The 14983-nt window shown below is 47.3% G+C and overlaps 1 protein-coding gene across 2 annotated transcripts in view; it reads right to left on the reverse strand.

Moving 5' to 3' along the window:
- LOC139051977 (uncharacterized) overlaps positions 1 to 4742 on the reverse strand; it is a 118157-nt gene extending 113415 nt beyond the window's left edge. For both annotated transcript variants that reach the window (XM_070529040.1, XM_070529039.1), the window contains exon 1: positions 4621 to 4742. The gene's annotated coding sequence lies outside the window, so the exon portion shown is untranslated. The remainder of the gene's footprint in view (positions 1 to 4620) is intronic.
- Between the last annotated feature and the right edge of the window lie 10241 nt (positions 4743 to 14983).

Raw genomic sequence — 14983 nt, forward strand, 5'->3', positions numbered from 1 at the left:
CAAACACGAACACCTATCCACTCGATGACAGACACTCGCTATCAATACGCTGGCGTATGAAGAGCGGCAGCAGCAGCAAGCGAGTTCCCCTTCGTGCTGCCCCCGCTTCAAAGCGAACTAGGCGTGCGAGAAGACAGCACACGCGAAGCCATCAGCTATCTCTTGGGGGTTAGCCTTCGAACCCAGCGCAGATTCACACCAAGATAGGAAGCGGGTGGCCGCGCTTAGTCGCCGCAGCTCGAATTGAAGATGCCTACTAACGTGCGTTATTATTTTTATCGTAGTGTTCTGTAAGTTTAAAGCTGCAACCGCATGGCGCGTTTTTCGCGAGCGAAAAACGCGACGGGCGGCAAACGCCCGCGTTGGCGCCGACGCGCGAGCACCCGTACAGGAGCGGCGCTTTCGCGCCGCGTTTTCCGGGTTGCCAGACAACATAACTCTCAACGACAGGTATTGTCTCTGTTACCGCACATATAATATGCCCTTAAACTTACGGAACACTACAATAAAAATAATCTGAGCGTAATTAGACAGCGACATTTCTTTCCGAAGTGTATTTATCAAGCTTAATTTCAAGCAGCAATATTGTGTGCGAAACTGCGACTATGTACCTTCCGCATGCTGAGAAGCCGCTGCTTGTTTACAACTTCACATATAAAAAGGAGGGTCGGCCGCTTACTACCGAGCAGAAGAGGCGATTGCTACTATTAATGGGGATACTGATACTGAAGCAAGAAAAAATGCGGGTCAGGAGGTACATGTGGGTGCGGCCTGCCTGTTTGAGAAGAGAGCGAGCACCATACACTGGTAATATTATTAGCAAATTGTCTTGCCAGTATTAGCGATGAGACGCGACGCTTCTCCACTTTAGTTATTAGGGCCTCGTTGAAGGTTGCTTTGTTCATTTTAGGTGAACACGATGCGCGAACCAAACGATGCGCGAACGAAATCACGGTAGCACATGTTTTCCTCGACGCGCGAGCCAGTTCTGCCGAGAAAAAAAACATTCCGCCAAGGAGGTTCCGTCGAGATGCGCAGAGAGTAGGGCCATCTGGTGGCGAAAAAAGAACCAAAATGCCACGTGACCAAATGCCACGTGACTTACCTGAACTCTGATTCGTGGACGCGCGGGCGCGACGCGTTTTTAACGCGATAGCGTTAAGGAGCTCGTGTCGCAGAAAAGCCGGTGTCGTCGGCGTCGGGTGTCGGCGTCGGCGGCGTTGACCGTGAGCGATAAATCACGGCAGGCGCTTCATAAATAAAAAGCAACTTCCAAGATTGGCCCGGTGGGAATCGAACCCAGGTCTCCGGAGTGTGAGACGGAGACGCTACCACTCAGCCACGAGTTCGATGCTTCCAAGCGGTGCAAACGCGCCTCTAGCGAATGCGGTGTTGCCTTCGAAACGAGCCGTGGAAAGTTATACTGCGGTGTATATCGGTAATTATGAACATGTAACGTACAGAAGTCACAATTACACGAGTTGCGAAATGCGTTTCCGCTGCATTTCTTCTGCGCTTTCCGCACACGCAGAGCCATCTTGCGGCAAACACAGAAGACCCCCTCCTCTCAATGTACGGCGCTGCCCCGACAGGAGGCGCGCCGCGCGCGCATTGGGACCGCTGCCAGGCGCGTCGCAGGACTCCCTCTCCCCTGACGACGCTTCGCCGTGCATCCGGTTTAGATTACTATCTATCTCTCTGCCCGTGCCGATCACGACGTTTGGCTGGCGTAGATCGTTTCCCCTCCGAGACACCGAGTTCTTTGGTTCGTTTCGTTCGCTCAGGCGCACGTTTCGTTGACGCGCCGAACGCTGCGTTGCTCGACGCTCACCGCGTGATAGGTGGGCGCTAAGTCCGATGCGGGGCGCATCGTAAGTGATTGCTGTGCCGTAGCGCATTGTCTTATACCCCTTGGCGGGTCGACGGGAACGCTGTCGCGTCCCACTCTTGAAGGCGAAGCTTAAGCGTCCTCCAATTTTTTTCTACTCCGAGCAGCAGCACGCGGCGGCGCGATTTCGTGATGGATCCTGCTGGGCACGCGTCAAAATGACGCGCGCATCCCACCATCCGCACGTCAATCGCGCCTGAAATCGCGCCATGCGGTTCCGCCTTAAGGGCATATTATATATGCGGTAACAGAGCCAATACATGTCGTTGAGAGTTATGTTGTCTGGCAACCCGGAAAACACGGCGCGAAAGCGCCGCTCCTTGTTTTCGTACGGGTGCTCACGCGTCGGCGGCAACGCGGGCGTTTGCCGCGTTCATCGCGTTTTTCGCTCGCGAAAAATGCGCCATTCGGTCCGCATGGCGCGATTTCAGGCGCGATTGACGCGCGGATGGTGGGACGCGCGCGTCATTTTGACGCGTGCCCAGCATGATCCGTGACGAAATCGCGCCGCCGCGTGCTGCTGCTCGGAGTAGAAAAAAACGCGTCGCGCGGCGCGTCCACCAGTCAGGGTTCAGGTAAGTTACGTGGCATTCGGTCACGTGGCATTTTGGTTCTTTTTTTGCCACCAGATGGCTCTGCTCTCTGCGCATCTCGACGGAACCTCCTTGGCGGAATTTTCTTTTTCTCGGCAGAACTGGCGCGCGCGTCAAGGAAAACATGTGCTACCGTGATTTCGTTCGCACATCGTGTTCCCCTAAAATGAACAAAGCAACCTTTTTTTCCGAAGTGTATTTATCAAGCTTAATTTCAAGCAGCAAGATTGTGAGCAAAACTGCGACTATGCACCTTACGCATGCTGAGAGGCCGTTGCTTGTTTACAACTTCACATAGAAAATAGAGTGTCGGCCGCTTACTACCGAGCAGGAGATGATGATGATGATGTATGGGGTTTTATGGCGCAAGGGGCAGGAATGGCCAAAGAGCGCCATGTCTATAGTAGTGGGTGTGCAGTGTAACTATGATTACTACGAAATTGGTGTGACGTGGCTGTAAATGGGCCTGAAAATATACGCTCTGAAGTGCGTAAAATCTATGTTATAAAATTATGGCGATCACATATGACTTGTACTATGAACATTTCGATGCATTTAAAAAGAATACGATAGGTAAAATATATCAGATTATAAGAAGTGCTAGAGCACTACTGCCTCCTTAGAACCCTTAAAAACACAAGGGCCTGGAGGCATGTGCTATGCAAAACAATTATCGCAGTGGCATCCTCTGGAGAGAGGAGGCGCTACGAATGCATGGGACTAATAACAAGTAAGATCACATCTCTGAGAAAACGTAGGACTGTACCTGTATTAAAAAGCGGTTCTGGACCAAGAAACATCGCAGGATGGAGGGGAATGTGCTGTCAGTATGCTAAGGAAAAAATGTCTCTTTCTCTCAGATTCGGCGTCCCGACACTCCAGGAGGACGTGGAGAACGGTCATCATCTCCCCTCATCTACCACAGGTTGTAGGCTCACTTCCGGTGAGTAGAAAGTTATGGGTGCCAAATGTGTCCTATTCTTAGACGACAGAATAGGACATCTGTTCGGCGCGATTTTCTAGTAGAGGGCCAGAATCCGAATTGTGGCTTTATCAGGTAGACCTTATTATCCGCTTCCGCGTCCCACATGTGTTGCCAGTGGGCTCGCAGCTTCCTTCGCAAGAAAGGCCTCAGATCTGTGACAGGCACCTCAGCGGTAGGGTTAGCGGCTCGCGATGCGATCGACCTGGCCATCTCGTCCGCCAGAACGTTGCCTTCGATTCCCCTATGGCCAGGTACCCAGCATATGGCGCTTACGCGTTTAAGCGTTTCAAGCCACAATGACAGCGCCGCGGCAAAAAGCCACCGAAGGCGTTTTGTGCATGCAGAGGCTGTGCGTAAGGCGCTCAACTTTCTAATGACACCAATGGTATAACGGCCCAATGCGACCGTTCCTACGACAGTAAGCCAGCCGATCAGCTTTCCTGGTTCTGCACACTCGTGTGTCGGCCTTATTTGTACCCGCGCGCATGAGCCGCACGCATTTGAAAGAACGCGGGGCCTGAGCAGTGCTACCACCACGGTGGCTGCGGCTACCTGCTACAGCCATCAACGAACGAAGCTGTTAGATCGTGCATATTACTCAGTGCGATATCAACGGATCCATTACTCAGCCCCTCTCCGTTTATTCCATCCTCTTTTTCTTCTTTTTAGGCGGCTCCTAGCACGCGCCTTCCATTGACGTTGCGGTAGGCAGCGATGCCTTATATAACATATCCCCTCTAGAAAAAAAAAAGAGACGGTTGTCCATTACTTCCTAACGTAGTCCTGCAGCTTATTTGGTGTCTTCTTGCTGCGGCCGCTTCTCACGCGCGCTTCGCATCCTGGCAAATTAAACGAAGCTTGTTGCGTGCGCCCTGCAGCAGATGGTTCAGGGTACAGGGGTGCATTATCTGCGCTTGATGTGCCAGGTTGTGACGGATGATTTACAGCCACCATAGCTGAATGATCGGATGCCAATGACCAGTCCACGACAGCAGAGGTACCGAATTTCAGTCTGCTGATAGCTTCACGACGAACGAGCGCTAGTTTCAATTTGAGTAAACGGAGAGGGACTGAGTGTAATGTCTGAATTGATATCGTACTGAGTAATATGCACGATATAACAGAAGTCAGCTAATTTATCGCACTGAACCCACCTTTTTCATGACACCGCCGTCTTCAATCAGGTCTTCAGTCTCGGTTGCGGATATATGGAGAGGCGTTCGGGCCGGTGGCTTCGACGGCTCTGTGTTGAACTCCGTGCACGTCTCGCGATTTCTTTTCGAAGGCACGATCGAACGCCGAAAGCGTGCACGAGACGGCGCGGGCTCGAGCTAGCACAAGCCTCCTTAATGATGATGATCAATTCAAGAATGGCACGTTCCAAAGAGGTTAAAGAAAAACTGCTGGGGTAGCCGCCTACCACAACTGGTACGTCGCGGAAAAGAACAAGATTAACACGCTCATAAGGAAAACGTACAAGATAGCCCTGGGCCTACCGGAATCGACGAGCACCGAGCTCCTGACTCAGCTGGGCATATACAACACCATAGAAGAAAAAACTCAGAAATAGCGGAGGAAGTAGCGATTGCGCTAGCCCTCACAGAACAGGAATGCGAAGTCGTACTAAGTGACTCACAAACGGCAGTAAAGAATTATGCCAAAGGTCGAATTTCCAAGGAAGCCATGTCCATTCTGGCCAAAGCGGGCAGATCCAAAACCGCGAGCTCGAGGATCATATGGTTCCCCGCGCACGTCACCACGGAAGGTGACGCGCTCCCGAACCTAAACGAGACGGCGCACCGGACGGCGCGAGACATGACCCGCCGCGCCGAACAGGGCAACGCCTCTCGTACGATAGCGAACACTTCTCGAGCAGAACGGGACAGGCTCACAAGATACAACGACATCACCAGTGCATATTTGAACGCCAGAAGGATATACCCCCCGCCGAGTCCCAAATTGAACAGGAGGCAGGCCGTCGCCTGGCGACAACTCCAGACAAACACGTTCCCTAATCCATTCCGTCTCAAACGCATCTTCCCAGATAAGCATCAGGACGACACGTGCAAATTGTGCCAGGAAGGACCAGCAACACTCAAACACATGCTGTGGGAGTGCAATGTAGTTATAGGAGGGATGGCAGTTACTCCGGAGACCCTGTCGTCGAGGTGGGCCGCCGCTCTGCGCAGCTCAGACCTCGGAATACAGACGTGGGCAGTCCAGCAAGCCCGTGAGGCGGCGTTGAGGCAGGGCCTTGACGTTCCTCCATGGGAGACCTGAGCCCGGGTCGCGTTAAACCTTGCCGGACGTACAAGAAAGTTGTATCCATCCATCCATGGGGTGGAGCGAGCGCCCGCCAAGTGAAGCCGCCGCGTGGCCATATTACGAGGGGGGGGGGGGGTCAAAAGCACGCCAGTCGACGCAGCTTGTGACTTTGGGATCGTCTTGTCTTGCCGTACGCGCTGCTCTGCGGATCTGAAAATGTAATAGCGATCTCGCGCGTTTCTAGGAAAGTTGACGTACAAGCAGTTGACATGTTAGTGTTATCCTTCTCATTTAAATAAGGTTGCCGATTAGCACTGCCTTGCTCTAAGATAAAGGACAATTTTGCATTTCAGGCTGAAAGGAAACGGCCGCCACCGAAGTTCCGAGACCCTCTATTCAATGAGGATAACAAAGCACCGGCAACACCTGATGATAATGAAGATAATAATGAATACTGATGCTTGTTGCATGTACTGCTATTTCGCATGCTACGTTTTCAGTTTCTCATTGCTTTTTCTTCTGACAGCTTTCATGATTGATCAATTTATACACTGCATTAACGAACGCGAATAAACGCTAATTATTCCGCGATTTTTTTTTTGCACTTTCCGGCAGCTGCATACACATGCCGATAAAATTTTAAAAATGCCCCTGTACTCGGACATCTGCGATGTGGAGACTTCCAATATGGCTCGCCTCATGGCCCACTGCGTTGCATTAGAACATTGAAACCTCTTAAGCATTTAAAAACCGCTGAGAATGTCGGCGAGAGCGCTGCGAAGCTCTTGGCAGGCCGCTTCTTGCCCTCCGTAAGATGGCCGCCGCCGGCTTCACTCGAATCCCACTCCAGCAGTCTTCTTTAACCTCCTTAGTACGCATAGAGGGAAATATGACGCTGCTGCGCTGTGGTATGCATGGGAATGTCGGTATGTTGTGACTTCGGATTTGCATCGTTCTCGAGTATAACCATGACACCTTGAAAACGCGCCTGGCAAGCACCGTTCTATCTGTCACAATGATTCATTTTCTACTAAAACAGCACGTAAAAAGCTGCTTTAGCTTTAGTATTACGCAAAAACATGTATTGTTTAACTATGAGAACTTGTTATGGCATGTACAATTATATGATACGTAAAAAGTACCAGCGGGTCGCTAAAGTTGGAGCACAGACGACAAGATTCGCGCTCGCTTTGAAACGGTTTGTCGTCTGTTCTTCTTTTCTTCAACTGGTAATGCATTGTAGACGAGTAAAGATGTAATATCCATGAATGGAAACATTTCATGAAGATTTTACTTTAAGAACCCGTTATTTGTGTAGCCATATCCACGTTTTAGACGAAGCCTCTTACAACACCAGCTAACACAAGCCTAGCAGCCACATATACCGTCATTCCCATGACGGCACAGCGCCCTCTCCGGCCACGCTATCACGCCCGCGTATGTTTTGACATAACTAAATCACATACAGAATAAGCGATTGGTTAGTTCAAAGTATAAGGTACAGTATAAGAAGAAACGTAAAGCGCGTGCTGCCCAACTAGTAACCTTAGACATGTTCTATATTTTACACCACTGGCCATGGTGCCTCACATGCACCCTCGCAAGCCCTCTTCGATCCAAGCTCATGCTTGTTACTTGCTCTCCACTCCAATGGCAAGAACTATAAAAGAGGAAACAAGCCATCGCTTAGCCTCATTTCATGCTGAGGACAGAACATCAGGTATAATTTGCCGTTGTTATTGAGAACGTCTCTTTGTTTTGACGGTGATAGGCCTATACAGACGATGCCGGCGTGTAAAAGAGGTTTGATTTTAACCTAGCAGATGGCACCACAGCCTTAACGGCAAAGAAGCACCTACCAGATATATACACCTTTTGGACTCCGGGGCACAAGTCCCTTCTAGGAAATGAGGCAGCCGACGCCTCCTCCCGAGCTCACGTTCGCCCGGCTTTCTCACAGGAAACGCAAAGGAGCACGGATAAGGTTTCGAAAAAGTACAACGATGATGTGAAACACTACAGGCTAGACAGAAGAACTTGTCCACCACTTCACCCTAGCCTAACTAGGGAAGAGACAGTAACCCTCAGAACATTGCAAACCAAGAGCTACGTCCACGGTATCCTATTGCACCGAATCTCACCTACTTAGCATTTATACATCTGGACTTACTGCGATGTCCCAGACGTCCTATGCCATAGAATACGGGGATGTGTAGAAAAGGATTGCACCGTAGACACCTAAGTACTAACCGAAGAGCAGTGGGAGAAGAAGCTATCAGATCTGGACCCGAATCGACAGCGCAGCCTGATCGGACGGGCACGGGAGATGGCCCGCGGCTACCTGAAATAACGAGGCCACCCACTTCAGCAGGGTGCAGACTGCGCTTGCTCAGAATAAAAGTTTATTCCCTCACTCTATCGTTGCCCGGATCGAGAACGCTACAGTAGAGCTTTCATGTCTGCATGATCCGTCTTTCTAAACTTGGATGCAGTCGCAGTCCAAGTATGCGACAGTGTTTTCGATTTTGTGGCTGGCAACTTGGATTTACACGGGATTTCTGCAGGTACGGAAGGGAAGGCGTCTGGAAGGTACTTTGTTTATGTGTTTCTGTTCAACTTGCTTAATTCACTATTCTTTTTTATTGGTTTATGACACGTTTGGTTCGACGTCTACCTTCTCTAAAGGCTTTTTAAAAATTTGCTCTCACATTTGAGGTTTTCGTACGTGCGTGTATCTCTTACCAAATAAATAAGTAAATAAATAAATAACTAAATTACTTTGTAGCTTCTCACCGCCATGTGTTCACTCTTCCCACACCGTAGCAATAGCGCGTACACAGGTATAGTATATTGTGACGTAGATAAAGAAATATAAATACACAAAAGGAATACCGAGAATTGCGCAAACCTTTGCGACACTCAGGATTTCAGAAGTTGGCGTTAGTGAACGAGCCGGGGAAAGTTCGAGCTATTCCTTACTCTTACAAAGAAATTTAAACGCAACACTTGACTTCAGTCAAGCAAGAGAACAGGCTGGCTTCAGGAAGGAATACTCTACAATGGATCACATCAATGCCATCAATCAGGTAATCGAGAAATATGCAGAGTACAATCAACCTCTCTATATGGCTTTCATAGAATATGAAAAGGCATTTGATTCAGTAGATATGCCAGCATTCATAGAGGCATTACGTAATCAAAGAGGTACAGGAGGTTTACGTGAATATCTTGGAAAGTATCTACAAAGATTCCATAGCTACCTTGATACTCAAGAAAAGTAGAAAGATGCCTATAAAGAAAGGGGTCAGGCAAGGAAACACAATCTCTCCAGTGCTATTCACTACATGCTTGGAAGAAGTATGCAAGCTGTTAAACTGGAAAGGCTTAGGAGTGAGGATCAACGGCGAATATCTCAACAACCTTTGGTTTGCAGATGACATTGTCCTGTTCAGCAACACTGGGAGCGAGTTACAACAAAATATTGAGGACCTTAACAAATAAAGTGTAAGAGATGGGTTGAAGAACAATATGCAGAAGACAAAGGTAATGATCAATAGCCTGGCAAGGAAACAAGAGTTCAGGATCGCCAGTCAACCTCCAGAGTTTTTGAAGCGGTACGTTTACCTAGGTCAGATATTCACACGGGACCCTTATCATGCGAAGGAAATTTACAGAAGAATAAAAATGCATGCGGAATACGGCATAGTGCATACGGCATAGTGCATACGGCAGACATTGTCAGATCCTGACTAGAAGCTTACCACTATCATTGAAAAGAAAGGTGTACGATCAATGCATTCTTACAGTGCTAACATATGATGCAGAAACTTGGAGGTTGACAACGAAGCTCGAGGACAAGTTAAGGACCACGCAAAGAGCGATGGAACGAAGAATGCTAGGCGTAACGTTAAGAGACAGGAAGAGAGCGGTGTGGACCAGAGAGTAAACGGGGATAGCCGATATTCTAGTTGAAATTAAGATTAAAGAAATGGAGCTCGGCAGGGCATGTAATGCGTAGGACAGATAACCGGTGGACCATTATAGTTACAGAATGGGTGCGAGGGTAGCGTAGTCGAAGACGGCAGAAAATTAGGTGGGGGGATGACATTGCTAAATTTGCAGGCGCAGGTTGGAACCACGGTTGGCGCAGGACAGGTGTGATTGGAGATAGTAGGGAAAAGCCTTTGTCCTGCAGTGGACATAAAATATGATTATGATGATGATGATGATGATGATGATGATGGAGTTTTTGAGCTTTATATACAGGTCAACTCTAACTGATACCATATCAGTTATCAGTCATATCAGTCAACCCTGGGCCTTTTGATAAAGGCGAAATGGATTTCTTAAAGACGCTACAGGATACTATTATGAATGACTTAGAAAACATTGATGCCTGGTTAACTAGTCACGATGCCAAAATGGCTGAAATGGACAGCAAGCTTGACAAAACCCAAGACCAGATAGGAAACGTTATGAAGCTAGTACAGGAACAAGCAGCTGTAATTAGGGACCTAAGCCATCAAGTAAGAATTCTGCAAAAGAAAAATGTAGACCTCGAAAACAGAAGCCGTAGATCGTACCTCGTGTTCTACGGGATAGATGACAATGATCGGTCCGAAACATGGGAACAATCTGAAGCCTTGGTAAAGGGTATCTGCGCTACAAATTTGGGAATCGAACTGCAGTCGGTTCAAAGGGCACATCGGGTTGGTCGTTTTTATGAACGGAAGAAAAGACCTATAATTGTAAATTTTTCATCCGATAAAGAAAAAATGGCCGTTTTGAAGAATGCAAGCAAGTTCAAGGGCTCCTCCTACAGTGTAGAACAGGACTTTTCATTTGAAACTCGAGCAGTGCAAAAGAAACTTTGGGAATACGGCAAAGTAAAGAAGGCGGATAAGAAAAAGCAGGTTAAGTTGAAGGACGATAAACTGATCATAAATGGCAGAGCGTTTACATGGGACGATGAGAAGGAAGAAGTTATTGCCCTGTCAAAACGGAGACGTACAAATGATATTTTCTCTATTTATCGTGATTTAGATATTGCGGTGGTAAATTGCCGTAGCATAGTCAACAAGATAGATGAGTTTGCCGGATTGGTTGAGTCATTAAAGGCAGATATAGTGTTTGGTACTGAATCCTGGCTAAACCCATCCATTACTGATAGCGAGTTCTTCTCCTTCAACTATACTGCGTATCGCAACGACAGGCCGGGTCATGGCGGTGGTGTTTTTATATTAGTTCATTCGTCCCTTTCGTCTTCGCTGTTGAACATCGGTCATGACTCGGTCGAGTCGGTTTGGTGCACAGTTACACTGGCTAATAATCTTTCTTTTGTCACTGGAGCGTTTTATCGATCACCAAGTACGGATTTCAGTGTTTTGGAATTACTGTACGATATCGTTTCGGAGGTATCTGGGCAAATAATACTGCTTGCGGGTGATTTTAACTTACCCGACCTAAAGTGGGAAAACGGTACATGCGAGTTAATGAGTGCAAACCGTATTAATCTAGAAATGAGGAACCTGATTGATAGCTTTGGCTTTTTTCAGTATGTCCTCGAACCCACACGAATTAACAGTACCCTAGATCTTCTCCTTTGTAATTCGCCAAATTTAGTTGGTAATGTTGATGTCATTCCAGGTATCAGTGATCATCGGGTTGTGGTTGCAGAGATCAAAACGAAAGTACAGCGCATAAAAAAGTGCATCAGCAGAAAAATTTTCTTCTTTGAAAAGGGCGATTATTCATCAATTTCTGATAAACTTCTTGATTTTCTTCCTGTTTTTGAATGCTTTGCGGAGGAACATGAAGTAGAATTTTTATGGAGCACATTTAAACAAAGGCTGTTTGACCTTACAGAGAAGTTCGTACCAAGTATTGAATCGGCTAGACTCCAAAAGCGTAAGAAACCGTGGATCACCTTTCGTGTATTGAGGTTAATTAAGAAACGAAGGCATGTGTTTCAAAGATATAAAAGAACAATAACACACGTGTGTTTTAAAAGGCTACAAGAATTAACACGCGAATACAAAGACCTGTCGAAAAAAGCAAAAGAACAGTATCTTAAACGAATAAATGACAAAATGAACATAAATCCTAAACCGTTCTGGCAATATTTGAAGGGATGTGGGTCTGATCCTGTTGGAATAAATGAAATTATTTACAATGAACGCATTCTTACTGACGATGCAGAAAAAGCGACATGCCTAAACAGATATTTCCAATCAGTCTTTCTTTCCCAATCTGCATGCAGCCCAAAGTCATCCAAAAGCAACGTTCCTCTTATGAAACCAATCGAACTCACCGTTAGCGGCATTGAATCTCTGCTAAAGAACCTTGATGAAAGTAAGGCTATTGGCCCTGACGGTATCTCTCCGAGAATTTTAAAACAGTGTTCTCACGCCATCTCGCTTTACCTTTACTTAATATTTCACAAGTCATTAACTACTGGTCAGATGCCACAGGACTGGAAAATTGCAAATGTAGTCCCTAGTCACAAAGCGGGCTCTAAAAAAGAAGTTACTAATTATAGGCCTATCTCACTTACCTCGATTTCGTGCAAGATCATGGAACACATAATATATAAGGCTATCATGGAACATCTAACGGACAACACATTGCTTATAAACAGACAACACGGATTTCGCAAGGGGTTTTCATGTTCGACACAACTGATTGAATTTTATGATGACCTGGCGTCAGTGGTTGATATGGGTGGACAAATAGACTGCATATTTCTGGACTTCCGCAAAGCATTTGATACTGTCTGCCATTCTTTACTACTTCATAAACTTCGAATGCTAAGTATGGATTCTAGTGTTTTTAGCTGGATAAAGAACTATTTGTCAAGTCGCCGTCAACGTGTGGTCCTAAATGGTACTACTTCAGATTATCTTGAGGTCACATCAGGCGTCCCGCAAGGATCAGTTCTGGGGCCTCTTCTTTTTCTTATATATAATAATGATATTAACTTAAGTATTGACTCTAACATGCGGCTCTTCGCAGATGACTGTATTGTGCATAGAAAAATCGATAATGAAGACGATGTTCTCAAACTGCAGGCCGACCTAGATCGTATTTGCGAATGGTGCTCAAAGTGGAAAATGAATTTGAATATCGGAAAGTGCGTCCATGTGCGGTTTACTAAGAAGAAAAAAGTAATCGATGCCAGCTACAGTCTAATGAATAATATCTTAAGTACTAAATCCAAGACTAAATATTTGGGAGTAATGCTGTCGGGCGACTGCTCTTGGCGGGCACACGTGGACTATGTAGTTGGCAAAGCGGCAGTTGCTCTGAATTACATTCAAAGAAATTTAAAATGCGCAAATTCCAACCTTAGAAGCACGGCGTACCTAACTTGTATACGACCTATTTTGGAATATGCTTGTACCCTATGGGACCCGTCACAGATATGTCAGATAAATAAACTAGAAAAAATACAAAACAGAGCAGCCAGGTTCGTCTTGAGTAGGTACGGGAGTAGGCACAGTTGCACAGCAATGAAAACAGAGCTCAACTGGGAGTCCCTGTCGTCTCGCCGAAAGAGGCTGCGGCTAAAGCTTCTGTATGAAATCTATCATAACAAAACTGGAATTGATAGGGAAATGTACTTAAAACCGCCAAGCTATATATCGGCACGCACTGACCACCAGTGCAAAATTAGAGAATTCCGGGCTAGGACGGGCCTGTATGCCAACTCTTTTTTTGTAAAAACTATCGCTCAGTGGAATAGACTCTCATGTGAACAGGTGTGCAGTGAAAATCAAGATGTATTCTTTTCATGCTTGTAACCCCCCTGCTGTAACGCTTTCGGGCTAAGCGGGGATATGTCTGAATAAAGAATAAAGAATATAAAATTTTAAAAGGCACGACTCTTCTGATTACATTTCTTCCGTACCACCTTTCAAGATCTCACCCCTCACCAGATTTGGTCATTTTAAATAGACAAGCGCAGCGTGTGCAGTCGACCGATTCCTGAACAGTACCGATCGACTGGCCTAGACTGGCCGATGGGCTTCTAACCGCGCCTTCTAACGGCGCGAATAAGCGACCGGATCAGCAAGGGTAGCGTATGCGCCCCAAGTTCACTCGAAGCGCAAGTTTTGTCTGCTATAGCGCTATAGGCTCTCCCTACCTGCATGGCATAGCGCCTGGCACGATTATTTCGGCGCAAGCTTCCCGGCTTATTGGAGATGGCAGGAGTGTGTGCCCCTGGCTTGCGTTTTTCTCTTTCTCTCAAAAGAAAAAAAAGACTTGCGCTGTTCTAGTGCGCATGCATACGCAGCAAAACAGTGAACAAAATGTGCAAAGCTGCAAGCAACTGTATCATACGCTTTTTGCGCTCTTTGTTGTTTATCATATCTGTTAGCATCGGGTTCACGCGCACTTGCTGTCTCCGATGAGCAGGGAAGCTTCCACTGAGTTAATCGCGACAGGGGCGGCATAGAGGGCGGCGTCATGCCTGCGGGAAGAGCCTAGTAGACGAAACTTGCGCTTCGAGTGAACTTCGCGCGCATGAGCTACTCTTACTGATTTCGTCGCTTAGCGCCGTTAGAAAGCGCTACCCGGCCGCGTGCTGCTGCCATGGGAAGACCGAAGAAAGTCCGGACACCCGAAGAAGCGGCTTACCAGAAAGAGCGCCGTAAAGCCAAGCGAGAAGCGATGCGTCGCCGCCGAGCTGATACGGAACACCGCGCCGAAGCTGCGGCTGAGAAGAGGCGACGCCAAGTCGAGGATACCGAATTTCAGTCCAGGCAACGCGAAAGTCGGCGCCTGAACGCTCGACGTTGCCGAGAAAGTAATCCGGGTCTGCGACTGCTCGAAAGCTTCCAGCGTCAAGCCCGACAAGAAAACTTAGCGAGACCTAGCATAACCTCGCAAAACCTAGAAACAACTTAGCCAAGCCTACCGCAAGTTCCAAAAACCTAGAAACGACTTAGCCAAGCCTACCAACAACTTGGCATAACCTAGCATAACCTCGCAAAACCTACAAACAACTTAGGCAAGCTACGTAAAAGCGAGGTGATCACGAGCTCTGCTGTTGACTCCAGCCTTGCACCACTAGTGCAAACTGCGCAAGTGTTCTTTTTTATTATTTGTGTAGCACGACACTGTCACGCAGTAGTGACGGTGAAGAAAGCAGCAAAACTGGGAATGACGAAACTAGCGTTTTATTGGGCGAAGTTGTGCCCTCAAAAACAGGCTACACTCAAAGAACGGCGATAGCGGCGAACACAGTCAGCG

Source organism: Dermacentor albipictus, unplaced genomic scaffold (genome assembly GCF_038994185.2).
Source record: "Dermacentor albipictus isolate Rhodes 1998 colony unplaced genomic scaffold, USDA_Dalb.pri_finalv2 scaffold_17, whole genome shotgun sequence".
Lineage (NCBI taxonomy): Eukaryota > Metazoa > Arthropoda > Arachnida > Ixodida > Ixodidae > Dermacentor > Dermacentor albipictus.